Genomic DNA, 13,525 nt, shown 5'->3' on the forward strand with positions numbered 1-13,525 from the left:
CTCCCTAATGGTATAGGTGTCAGTTCTACAGCAGTGTGATAACAATGGTGATTTGTTAAAAAATTAAAAATGGAGAAAGTGAAGCTGATAAAAAAGCGACCAATGTGCTAATAAATACTTTGATAAGGTGCTAGATGAGTCATTAGAATAAATAAATAAATAGTGTGCAAATATGCAAGACTAAGATATGTGCAATAAACGAAAATAAATATGATATCAAAGTGTTATAAAGTGCATATAGTATTATATAAATGACAAATATAAATATGATTAAAAAGAAAAGGTAATTTATTACATATAACAGCTGACCCTAACATATAGGGCAGTACAATAATTAATTAAATCTAAAAATAGAGAAATGCAAATAAAAATTAAAAGGTAGGGATAAGGAATGGAGGGCTTATCTGGATCACAAATAGGTAAGTTCATGTAAGGCTGGAACCAGGAGTCTCCAACACGTTTCGTCCGTATGGTGGACTTCTTCCTGGGATGTAACTCTCCTGTCAGGGACCTGATATATATACCCCTTCAATAAGGATGATGGGAGGTGCTTAGAATTAATTATTACCACTTCCGGTTTTCACTAATAAAAAAGTCATTCAAACATCGTGACTAATACATAGCCAAGGTGAAGTTCATTTGTGTAAGTAGATCGCTTTCACAGTATGTGTTTTTAGAAGCTAGAACTGATTTTTCGATGTTTTTTGCGGAGTAAACCCGGTCGTCATGTGATGTCTGCCTCGTCACTTCCGCCCTGCTTGATGCAGCCTCTCGCGTCACTTCCGCCCATGCACTCGTGTTTCACCACTCGTCTGTGGTGGATCATCATCTGTTGTCCGCTGTGTCATTTCCGCCCGGCTGTGTTTAGCCTCTCGCGTCACTTCAGCCCATATGTGTGGATGTTGTCATGTTATTAGCGGCCATGTTGCTACACTTTATTTGATTTCAGACGGCGGACATCTTGGTACTCCATTTTATATCGGCATTACGGCTATTTAAGCTTTCAAACATGCGATTTCCCCGGGAGATGTCTCGCTGTATTTTGTATATAAAACATCTATTGGTACCTACATAATATAATAAAAAGTAATATTACTATTATGTTCATGGGTATAGGTTAGTCAATATTCCCGTATACTACTACTGTGTTATTTTACATTGTTCATAAGTATTATCAAATGCACAAAATTTATGAAAAACATATTAAATAAGTTACATAAGAAGTAGTAATAATATAAATAAATGTCAGTAAGAAACAAGATGGTAGTATATCATATATTACTATTTTCTAAAAATTAAAAAAGGAGGTACAGTACATAAAATCTAATAATTAATATTTCCATGAATACAGTTATAAACATATATTTTAAATATGTAAAAAATCTCTTTAAAATTTTTTTAAAAAAAACTTTAATATATATATATATATTCCACATCTAATAGTGGGATCTCTGGAGGAAAATCTTTGTAATGAAATCCAACATAAAAGGTCTTTATTCGAATCCTTCAAGTTAATCCATATAAATGATATCAATTGATCCTTCTTATCCTGGGTCGTCTTCAAATTCATCACATTGGCAACAAGGTTGTCAAATGAAATTAATTTCATAAGGCGTTCTTGGTCAAAAAATGTTCAGATCATGACGGAATATTTTTCAGTCTCAATCTGGGACTACAGTACCTGGTATTCCCCAGAGGTCCCCCATCCAGGTACTAGCCAGGCCCAACGTTGCTTAGCTTCCAAGATCAGACAAGATCGGGCACTTATAACGAGGTATGACTGTAGATAACTATGAGACTTTTAAATTACCGTCTAGATTGATCACAAAAAAGGGGCTATCTCGTAGCTAGGTAGGAGGGCCCTGATTCAGAGCGACCGCTCTAGTCAGAGCGTCCGGCTCTGAATCAGGCCCTCTGTGTTTTGACAAAGGGCCCCCTGAGGCCCAAAACGTCAACCGAATGGACTTGTGGCAATATGTGAGCTATTAAAAAGAGTTTATTCACTTTTTTATGTTAAGAAGACTGGTGAGTGCTCTCTTTTTCCTACAATATATATATATATATATATATATATATATATATAAATATATATATAACAATACTTTTCAGGCATTTCCATGCATTTTTAACCACCTCACATTTCATAATATTGATTTCACTATTTTTCACCAATATAGGGCAAAGGCTGCAGCGAGCTGACTGGCTAATGTTAGCTACAGCACAAACGCACGGCAGTTTAAAAAAATATAGGACATCTATGAAACCTTGCTTCACAGCAGTGTCAGACAGGATGGCAGTTTAATAAACTATAATAATGTCAGACGGCAATGCCCCAAATTGTGCTAAATGTAAAGGAAAGAGGTGCAAGATGGAATTGTCCCTCCCACCCACTCTTATGTGGGATATTAAAAAGGACATGCACAGTTTAACAAACCAAGCACTTTAGCCACTAGGACTGACACTTTTGAGGCTGAACTCCTTGGTTTGTATGGGCCCCCACAAAACATTTTTTGGAAGGACTATCTTCAATTATTAAGGAGGAGGTTGATGATAAGGGTGTTGGTGGTGGAGATTGCATGTGCTGGTCCAAACTGCTGGTAGCTGATACGGGACTGCTTGTTATTAATTTACAAAATTATTATAATTTTGTTAAACAAATTGCATGAACTCGCTGCAAATGATGTAATAGGGAGGAGGTGTCTAGATGGTTAACATCCCTTCCTTTGCTAATTTTGGCTTTACAAATGGAACAGATACTTTCCCAACTGTTGTCAGAATTTAAAATAAAATAATTCCACACTCAAGATGTGGCTTTTCTGGCTTTCTTTTTATCATTAGCAAGAACTGCTGCCACTTGCGGCTGATTTATGCAAACATCCTCATCATTAACATCCTCATTAGCATCTGATAGGACACAAATTTCCCCCTCATCCTCCTTTTGCACTTCCTTCACACTATCATCCTCATTTTCTATTATTTCACCATCTAATACTAGTACAGCCGTCATGGCGTCAGTGATCCGCTGTGAAACCTGGTGACAGCTGCTATACTTACTTCCTCTATAAAAGGACTGTTTAATAGTCAATTGTTTGTTTTTAATTACTACTGGTAGTAGTCTTCTTGGTCCCTTTCTGGGATGAAGATCCACCCCCAGCAGCAGCAACAGGCGTAGCACTCAAGGATCCTTCTAAGGAACCACGGATAGGAGAGTAGTCAGTCATTCTTATGAAATTGGATGCAGGACTACTTCCAATCACAAATGAGGATGTTGACGATGATTGCAGGCACATGGATCCAGATAGAAGGGAGTATCTAGGTGAAACTGGACTGATTGCTGTTAGTTTTTTTGTCCCCAAAGTTTCAGAATTTTAAATACCCTTTTCAATTAGATGAATGCGCTGCAAGTGATGTAACAGGGAGGAGGTTCCTAGATGGTTAAGGTTCTTACCTCTACTCACTGAAAGAGGCAGCAGCTCCTTGACAGACAGCAGCACTGCACCCCTGCGCACCTACGTTGCTGGCAAGTGTGGCTAACATGCACAGAAAACATTGTTTTTTTCACACTGGGGGTGAAGACCACCCCTGAACGAGGCAGCAGCCCCTAGATAAATTACAGATGCAGCAATCCTGTGCACACACACACACACACACACACAGAAACATTTTTTATATTTTTGCACTTGAGGAGAAGAGCACCTCTGAACGAGGCAGCAGCCCCTATATAAATGACAGATGCAGCAATCCTGTGCAACTATGTTGCTAATAAGTGTGGCTAACGCGCACACACACACACAGAAAATTATGTATTTTTTTTGCACTTGGGGGGGAGAGCACCTCTGAACAAGGCAGCAGCCCCTTAATTAATGACAGGTTCAGCAATCCTGCTCAACTATGTTGCTGATAAGTGTGGCTAACACGCACACACATACACAGAATTCTTAAATTTTTTTTTGCACTTGGGGGGGAGAGCAAATTTCTGACAATCCTTCATTATCCATTATTTCCAAGTTCTGTTTCCCAGGCTAGTTTGTGGGGGGTCTCATGAAGGGGACGCCTCCTTAACAAGAAGTGCATATAAATCAGAGATTAAGCCATTGGTTGAGGAGAATCTCAAGCAAATGGTCTTGAAAGCTGTGAGGTGCCTACTAACCAGGGTGGATACGATTTTAGTGAAAGTGCCTAATCTGTAGGAAACAGAAAAAGTCCTTAGATGAGAGTTCTGGGAAATTAGAGTCATTGGTGATATCGTTGAGATACAAAATATTCCTCCCTTTACATAAGTTAAAAGATGGCCTGGACACACCCGGATGGAAAGCAGGATTATGAAATAACGGTATTAGGGAAGATTGGCCCAGGACCAGTTTAAACTTTCTATTTGCAAAGTCCCAAATAAATAGTGAATGAGACACTATAGGCTGGGATATAATATTCTGGGGGCGGTGAGTCCTCAGAAGCCACAGGAGGGAGGAAACAGTCGACAAACCCATCTTGTCAGCTTCAATATGGACCCAGACCTTCTTTGCACCAGGATTACACCATTGTACACAATGGGAAAGTTGTGTTGCATAGTAACACCTCTTAAAGTTGGGGATACCCAAACCTCCACCGTGAGAGGACCGTTGCAATAGCTTCAATTTGACCTGAGGGCACTTTTGAGCCCAAATAAATTGAGAAGTTTGGAATTGCAGGAAGTTAAAAACATAGGTGGGAACATATATTGGGATAAGATTAATCTCAGATAGTAGAGGCTGCAAGGAGTGAGCAGGGTTGGAGAAATAAATTAGGATGTTGTCTGCATAGAGTCCTATTTTGTGTTCCGAAGAATGTCAGCATTGCAAAAGATCCTCTCCACCAAGGGCTCCATAATTAAGGCAAAATGTAAGGGCAAAAGTGGGTGATACCAAAAAACTGAAAGAGATGACATTGTTAACAGAGACCCTTGCAGTTGGGAGCTGTACAGTGCCGAAAAGCCATCGTAAAATTTACCAAAGAAGCCCAATTTTGGAGAATTTCGAAAGCAAAAGGCCACGAAATGTGGAAGAATGCTTTCTCCGGATCTAGTGCTAAAATGAGAGAGCGGAGTTTCTGTTTTCAGAATAGAGTAGATTAAGTCAATGACTCTTTTGTATTGTCAGATTCCTGGCATCCTGGTATGAGTCCAACCTGGTGAGGATGGACTAACTGGGGGAGAAAGTAAGCCCAGTGAGCTAATATTTTAGCATAGATTTTAATGTATACATTCAACAATGAGATCAGATTATAATTAAGACAATGTGTAGGGTCTCTGGGGGTCATTCAGACCCGCGCGCAGGATGCTCGCAAGCTGGTCGATGTTCCCCCACTGACTGTGCATGCACACGATGGAGGGAGCTCCGTCGTGCGCATGCGCGAGACCCGGCGAGCGACGGGCTCTCCATCGCTCTGGGTCTCGCACCAAAGGGGGCATGCTGTCGATGTTGATTGACAGCACGCCCCCTTTGGTGGGCATGCCGGGGGCGTGCCTGCCAGATGGAGGCGTTCCCATGGGAATGCCTACCGTCTGAAGCCGGCCCCACTGACATCACTAGTGATGTCAGTGGGAGTGATTTTGGCTCTGATAGAGCCAAAAGCACTCCTGGGCTTGCGACAGCGAGACCCTACAGCAGGGTCTCCGTCGCAAGCCCAATGGTTCGCCATTGTCAAGACCATCGCGACCATCATCATGGACGCTCGCATATGCTGTGGGTGGTCACCCACAGCTATGCGAGCGGCCAGGAGGCCGCTCCATTTTCATGGAGGAGGGCCCTGATTCAGAGCGAGCGCTCTGGTCAGAGCGTCCAGCTCTGCATCAGGCCCTCTGTCAGATTTATGGATTACCATGATCAGTGGCGTAACTAGGGTATTTGGAGCCCAGGGCCAATTAGAAAAGAGAGACTCCCCCCACAAGTAGGCCGAAAACGTGGGTGTGGTCACATGTCACAAGGGGCGGTGTCACTGGAAAATGGGGGCATGGCAACATGACACACTACCATTTCTCGTCTCTCTGGAAACATTCTTTTCCATTCCATATGCACCTTAATGCCCCAAGTAGTAGTGCCCCTCTTGCAATGACCACTGTAATAGTGCCCCTTATGCAATGTCCCCTGTAGCAGTGCCCTGTAGTAGTGCCCCTATACAGTGCCCCTTATACAGTGCCCCCAGTAGTGGTCCCCCCTATGGAGTGCCCCTTATACAGTGCCCCAGTTGTAGTCCCCCCTATGCAGTGCCCCCAGTAGTGGTCCCCCCTAAGCAGAGCCCCTTATATAGTGCCCCCAGTAGTAGTCCTCCCTATGCAGTGCCCCCAGTAGTGACCCATATATAGTGCCCCCAGTCCCCCTTATGCAGTGCCCCCAGTAGGTCCTCTTATATAGTACCCCCAGTAGTGGTCCCCCTTATATAGTGCCCCCAGTAGTGGTCCCCCCATATGCAGAACCCTTATATAATGCCCCCAGTAGTAATCCCTCTATGCAGTGCCCCCCAGTAGCGGTCCCTCCTATGCAGTGCCCCTTATATAGTGCCCCCAGTAGTAGTCCCCCCTGTGCAGTGCCTCCAGTAGTGCCCCTTATATAGTTCCCGCAGTAGTGGTCCCCCTTATATAATGACCCCAGTATTAGTCCTCCCTATGCAGTGCCCCCAGTAGTGGTCCCCCCTATGCAGTGCCCCAGTAAAGCTCCTTATATAGTGCCCCCAGTAGTAACCCCCCCAGCAGTGGCAGACGAAGACAAACACGTAAAAAGACCCCACTAAAATGAATCCCCACTCCTGCTCCTGCACCGCCACTGGCGTCCGCTCCTCCTGCGCTGGCTCACTCTGCATTATGGTAGAGAGAGACGTCATGACATCTCTCCCATCACCCACTGCGGGAGCCGGAAGATGGAGCTCATTAGTGAACTCCAGCCCAGCTCTAGCAGTGGGTGCAGCAGTCAATGAGAGTCCATCTGACTCTCATTTCCTGGCTGCCAAAACAAACACACTGCCGCCGGGTAGTACAAGTGTACAAGCCGGTGGCTGTGTTTGTTAATGTGTAGTGTGGACTGCACTCCATGCGGTCCGCACTACACTGACCACTCGGGTCCTGGACCAAGGTCGGCGGCGCCCCCTGAGCCTGTGGTCTGATTGCACCCAGGGAATGAGACCCGTTCAATCCCCCCTAGTTACACCACTGACCACGATATCTGCCTGGGTTGTGGCAGGGCAAATGATGCACCCTCCAAGATATCAATAAAGAGATTATGTGCGGAGCAAGATCCTCTGTAAATAATTTATAATATTGGGCCGTAAACCCGTCAGGACCCAGGGCAGCAATGATTTGATGGCAGCAGTCATCTCCTCAACTGAGATGCTTTTGTTTAACTCAGATAATTGGGACTCAGAGATACATGGCAAGGGGATAGTGATTCGATAACAATGTACTTTCTCAGGACCAGTAGGGGATGTCAAAGGGGTTTGATAAATTGTTTCTCAGCTTTTTTCACTGCTTAAGACGTCAACCCTTGAAAGGGGAGTAGTTAGCATTCAGCGTTAGGGATGCTGGCGCTCAAAATCCCGGCACCAGAATCCTGACAGCAGTGGGAATCCTGGCGCCAGTATCCCAACTGCCGGCATCCCAACGGTAAGAATTGGGGTTAGAAGGAGGTTTAGAATTAAGGGTTAGGCACTAGGTGGAGGCTTAGGCTGTGGGGGGGAAGGTTATGCCGGGTACACACCAAGGTAGGGGGCATTGCAGTAGTCTAGGTCTGATTATATAAATGCATGTATGACTTTAGGCAGATCTTCTGAGGGAATTAAGTGCTTGATCCTAGCTATGTTCATCAGATGAAAGAATGAGGATTGATTGTCGCTGATACCATGTTTAAGTGCCAAGCCACTATCCAGGAGAACATCAAGATTCCACACATGTTCATTGATTTGCAGATCTGAACCCCTAAGATTTAGTCCTGTTGGTTGGCTGTTCTGCAGTCTTGTCCTGTGACTTATCAAGGTTCAGTTGCAACCAACTGACACTCATCCACTCCTGGAGCTCAGCTATGCAACCATTTAGGGTTGTTATTGGGTTCTCAGTACCTGGAGCAAAGGACAGGTACAGTTGTGTATCATCTGCATAGCAGTGGTAGACCAGGCAATGACATCTGATTATTTCACCCTGTAGTAGCATGTATACTGTAAAAAGCATGGGGTAGAACCCTGTCAGACACTGCATGGAAGTGGCACTGGTGATGAAGAGTTTACTCCAGAAGAAACTCTCTGTAACCTGCCAGTGAAAAATGATTCGTGCCATCCAGTCCACAGAAATTTTCCAGGCGCTCAAGTACAATCCTGTGGTCAACGGTATCAAATGCTGCAGAGTGATCCAGAAGGATTACGATTGAACAATCACCTCTGTCTCTTGCCAACAGAAGATCATTAAGCACACATACCAGGGCTGTTTCAGTGCTATGTCTTCTCCTGAATCCTGACTGGAATGTATCATAAATATCATGGGTAAACAGGTGAGTTTCCAGTTGTGTTGCCACCACTTTCTCAATGACCTTTCCTAGAAAAAGAAGGTTTGATACTGGTCTATAGTTGGTCATGCAGCCAGGGACTAAATTAGGTTTTTTAAGAAGTGGTCTAACAATTGCTTCCTTTAGTGGTTTAGGAAAAATGCCTGTCTGCAAAAAGCATTGAACTATTTTTGCAATTACAGGGCCATCCATGTCCATACACCCTATGAGAAGCTTGGTTGATGTAGGGTCCAAATCACAGGTGGTGGATCGCAACATTCGGATAATTTTTAGCAATGTCTTTTACATACATTATGTCAAAGCTGGTCCATGGAGACAGGTTGCATACATAAGCAGGCTTGGTAGTTAGGCACTCTTTGATGGTACTGTGGGGATTTCAGCCCGGATGGAGGATACTTTATCTGCAAAGAATTTTGCAAACTCATTGCATGTTGACTGGCAGAGGGTTTCATCAAGCTGCAGGCATGCTGATTTGCAAAGCGTCTCCATTGTACGGAAAAGCTGAGCTGGCCTACTGTTTACTGCCTTGCTCTCACTTGAAAGGAACTTTCTTACGGGTGATTGTTGACTGATATTCTTCAATATGTTTGATTAGTTTTAACTTATCGTCAACCATGTTCGTTTTCCCCCTTCGTCTTTCAAGTCTAAGACCCCTTTTCTTGAGTTCACTAACACTATTTTCAAACCAAGGGGCTTAGCGGTGTGGTATGCGGAGTCGTATTCGCACAGGGGCGATAATATCCATTGCAGCTGTCACATCCCTGTTATAGTAATGGGCTAGGGAATAAGGATCTTCCCAGGTCCCCATTACCACAGAGAGATCCAGGTTTGCTGCAAGAGCCTGTGGAGTCATACCAGAATCTGTACACTGAGACAATATATAAAATATATATTTTTGTCTAGATAATATAATTTGCATTATAATCCTTTTAGTCTAATTACAGACAATAATACTCATATATTTCATAAAACTGAGGGCCCAATTCAGACCCGTTCGCTAGGATGCATTTGCACATATCCTGCTGATGTTTGCAATGTGCGCATGCATATAAGATGCATTGCGTGTGCGCGAACCAGTTCATGCGATCGTGAAGCGATCGCCCCTTGTACATAGATGCCTCGCTAGAATGAGTGACAGGACGAGCCGTTTGTGGGTGGTGACAGGGGTTGGTCGATGGAAACGGGGGAATGGTGGTGCGAACATAGGTGTGTCTGTGCGTCTTAACGCTGTTTTAGAGGCGTGCATTTTTAAGATGCAGCATCATTATACACGTCACATTGCTGAATTACACACTGAAGCACTCGCAGTGCTTGCGGTAGGGTATGGTCAGCCACAAGTGCTGCGTATGGGTCCGATTTTACTCGATGTTACCGATTGTTGAATACACTTCCTGGAGATGATGTGTATTACTTAGGGAAAGTGGTTGTGTTAAGACAGGCTGGTAGGCATCTAAATACACACCGCGATCGCACGTCAAGACATAGTGGCCGTGCTAATGCCTTGCCGTGTGATCGCGGGATTTGCATACTTTGGCAACTGACGGCTGCGTGCGACCATATCTAGAGAGCAGGTCTAGGTGTATTGTAAAAGAATAATAAAACTCAAACACACATACTGTATCTTATCCTAATGATGGAATAAAATATATAAGTGAAACACACAACAGGATTTCTTTGTTTTTAAACAAAATATTGTTTATTCAGTTTCTTAGATATTTTTTAAAGTACATATTTTTTGGATTAATATATTGCTGTTTTCATGCAAATATATGATCTTTTCAATATGATTATTAATATGGTACATATTTTACCATTTTTTTTCAATATACATTCTGTATTTTCTTAGATTAAAACTATTATAGCATTAAATGTTTCATGCATAAACTACCCTTTACATAAGTAATTAGTATCTGGACCTGAAAGCTTAGCAATGCCAATACTTTTGCATCATTAAATGATGGTTAAAAGAGTGCAAATAGCTCAGCCCAGTTCACCAACTGGAAAGGGAGCAATGTTACTCCTCTTGCATATTTTCTTAAACTTAAAGTAGCAGGACTGGAGACCTGCCACATGTAATCACTAATAATTAAGTGAATCAAAGCCAAGAAACCTTTCATAGATGTTTTATGCATGCAGAGTAAGTTGGGGGTGCTTTTAGTAAAGAGTGTATGTGGATAAAATAAAAATAATGTTCCTCTGCTGCACTAATGACAAACTAACAAAAATACAAACAATTATAGGGTTTAATGTGCCAGTGGTTGTTAGGTTAGTTAATGAGGACCAATAAGTTGGCAATTATACAACCTCCGTATTGCCTCTATGGAATATTAGGCTACACTTAATCATACCAGACACATTCATGGCTAGTCTTTGTGGAACTGGCTTCTTCTAACAGAAGGAGATCAAAGTTATACTCCCTCCCACTCCTCTTATACTGTAGAGGCTACAGGCTCCAGTAGGGAAAAATAAATATACTGTACATACTGTACATAGCCACATTACTATGATTACTTCAATAAAGTGAATTTTGACTGCCACAATTATTCTTAGCATTTTTTATGCAGGATTTACAATAGCATAATAAACGGAAAGTCATATTTTCAATATACCTGCACTGGCTACAATGAGTTTATGGAAACCTGGAAAATGGAGAACTTCCTAATGAAAGTAATCCATCTTCAAAAAATAGCTTGCAGTATACACGATTGTGGGCACTTCAGCGATATGGTGGATGACTCTAACCAGCTACCCTGAAGGCTTCTGGCTCTCAGCTGTCACACTGGCTGCACAGGTGAGATAGAGAGGAGAAGAAGAGGAAGAACAGTGGGCGGGTCGGTAAGTATTGATATGTGAAAGTGTGTGTGTGATATGGGGTTATTGGTGGTGACAGAAAAAAACCTGAAAAACTGTGCACATACAGCGCTGACTTCGTTATTCTATGCCCTTACTGAGTAGTGATATGGAAAAAGTCCATTGTTATTACACTTACATAATGTACTAGGCTCAATATACAAAAGGTATGAACTGAAAAGGGTCATGTCTTATAAAAAGTTGCACTCTGCTCCTTCTGAAGCTGCATACACACACAACTATTTAGTTAATGAACGATTTTAGTAAACGATTTTCTCCCTTGAAAAAATGAACTAAAATCTAAATACTAAAGTTGTTCATTTACTATGTTCATTTAAATGTAATGAATGATTTTTTAGAACTACAAACGATTTTTGCATATTCCCTTACTGAAAATCGTTGAGTTGACAAGTCTGACTGAACTACAAACTACAAACGTGAACGCGCATGAACGAAAATCGTTCATCGTTTGACTCAGAAAGTGAACGATTTTTACAAACGATTATCGTTAAACGATATCGTTTAACAATAATCGTTCAAAAAATCGTTGTGTGTGTATGCACCTTTAGGAATAGTTTGAACACTGTCCTGTTTCAATTTATATTATAAAAAGAAAAGCAATCAAAGATACATTATATTCTGATCTGAGAGACACAACATTATTAATTTAAGCTCAGCCACATTGGTCTGTGAATGTGTAATGCCTTTTGAGTTCTGTTTGAAATACTAAAACTTTAAGGTGCCCACACACATACCGATATACTTACGATCCGACGATGTGTCCGATTTCCCTTGAAATTCTCCTCGGCAGCTCAGCACACGATATGTACACGATTCGGTGTCCAATCTTCATCCGATCTCCTGCAGCCAGACTTTTTTATAATGCATTGTGTCCTAGAGTGTCAGATCTGCCGTACTGCACGGCAGATCTGAAGATGCGATGTGCGACCTGCGAGGGCGCGCATCGCATCATGATTGTGAGTGGGGACTCACGATTTGGGCATTTTTTACCCAATCTGTCATTCCAATGTGTCGGAAACGGCCAGATCGGGAAAAAAATTGCTATGTGTGTGGGCACCTTTACACAGCATTTGGCAGCGACAAAGGTACAAAAACACTTATACAAACAATAAAATATAAAACAGATCTTTTCACAGGTGATATCACAAGTTTTGTTTCCCCATTCTTGATGTCATTTCATGCCTTTTGCCGAAGGCCAGTTGCTCAATATCTAACATGATCTACAGGACTAATGCTGAACTACAAATCTCAGCATATTCTGTTCCTTCAGCATTAATCCAAATTGAATAGTTGAATTTCATAGTATTGGATGAGATAATGCTGGAAGCTGTAGTGTAGCCAGTGATGGAATCCACTAAGATGGGATTTGCAGAGCAACACTAGGGCAATGAGTTTTTTCTGCCCATTACCTGCTGATTCAATGCTTTACTCCAATAAGTAAGCATGAGCTATACCCAGTGGCGGGCTGGGCCGGGGGGCACGGTGCCATGTGCCCCCCGGGTCGCAGCATAAATGCGGGCCGCGGGCAGTCTGTGTCTCTGTGTCACACCGCGTGTGTAGCGCTGACCGGACGGAGTTCGGTCAGCGCTACACAAGTCACAAACACACAGCCGCCGGCTCCGGCAGCTGTGTGTTTGTTTTGATCAGCAGCCAATGAGAGTCTGTCAGACTCTCATTAGCTGCTGCTGCGCCCACTGCAGGAGCTGCTCCATCTTCCGGCTCCCGCAATGGGAGAGGCATCATGATGTCACATGACGTCTCTCCCATAATGCAGATCGGCCCGGTCCGGGAAGGACAGACAGAGGAGCGGATGGCGACGGCGGGAGCGGAGATTCAGGTAAGTGTTTTTTTATTTTTTTTATTACGCGTGTCTACTGGGGGAGGGGCGCGCATTGCAAAGGGGAGACCACTACTGGGGTCCTACAAGGGGGGGGACTACTACTACTGGGGGCACTACAAGGGGGGAACCACTACTGGAGGCACTGCAAGGGGGGGACTACTACTACTGGGGGCAATTCAAGGGGGGGACTACTACTACTGGGGGCAATGCAAGGGGGGACTACTACTACTACTGAGGGCAATGCAATGGGGAGACTACTACTACTACTACTGGGGGCAATACAAGGGGGGAC

General features: G+C 43.2%; 1 pseudogene; it reads right to left on the reverse strand.

The window, feature by feature from the left end:
• Positions 1-1,669: 1,669 nt before the first annotated feature.
• LOC148508201 (5S ribosomal RNA) lies at positions 1,670-1,788 on the reverse strand (annotated as a pseudogene).
• Positions 1,789-13,525: the final 11,737 nt, after the last annotated feature.

The sequence above is a fragment of the Taudactylus pleione genome, unplaced genomic scaffold (genome assembly GCF_031769625.1).
Source record: "Taudactylus pleione unplaced genomic scaffold, aTauple2 ptg000374l, whole genome shotgun sequence".
In the NCBI taxonomy this organism is placed as follows: Eukaryota; Metazoa; Chordata; class Amphibia; order Anura; family Myobatrachidae; genus Taudactylus; species Taudactylus pleione.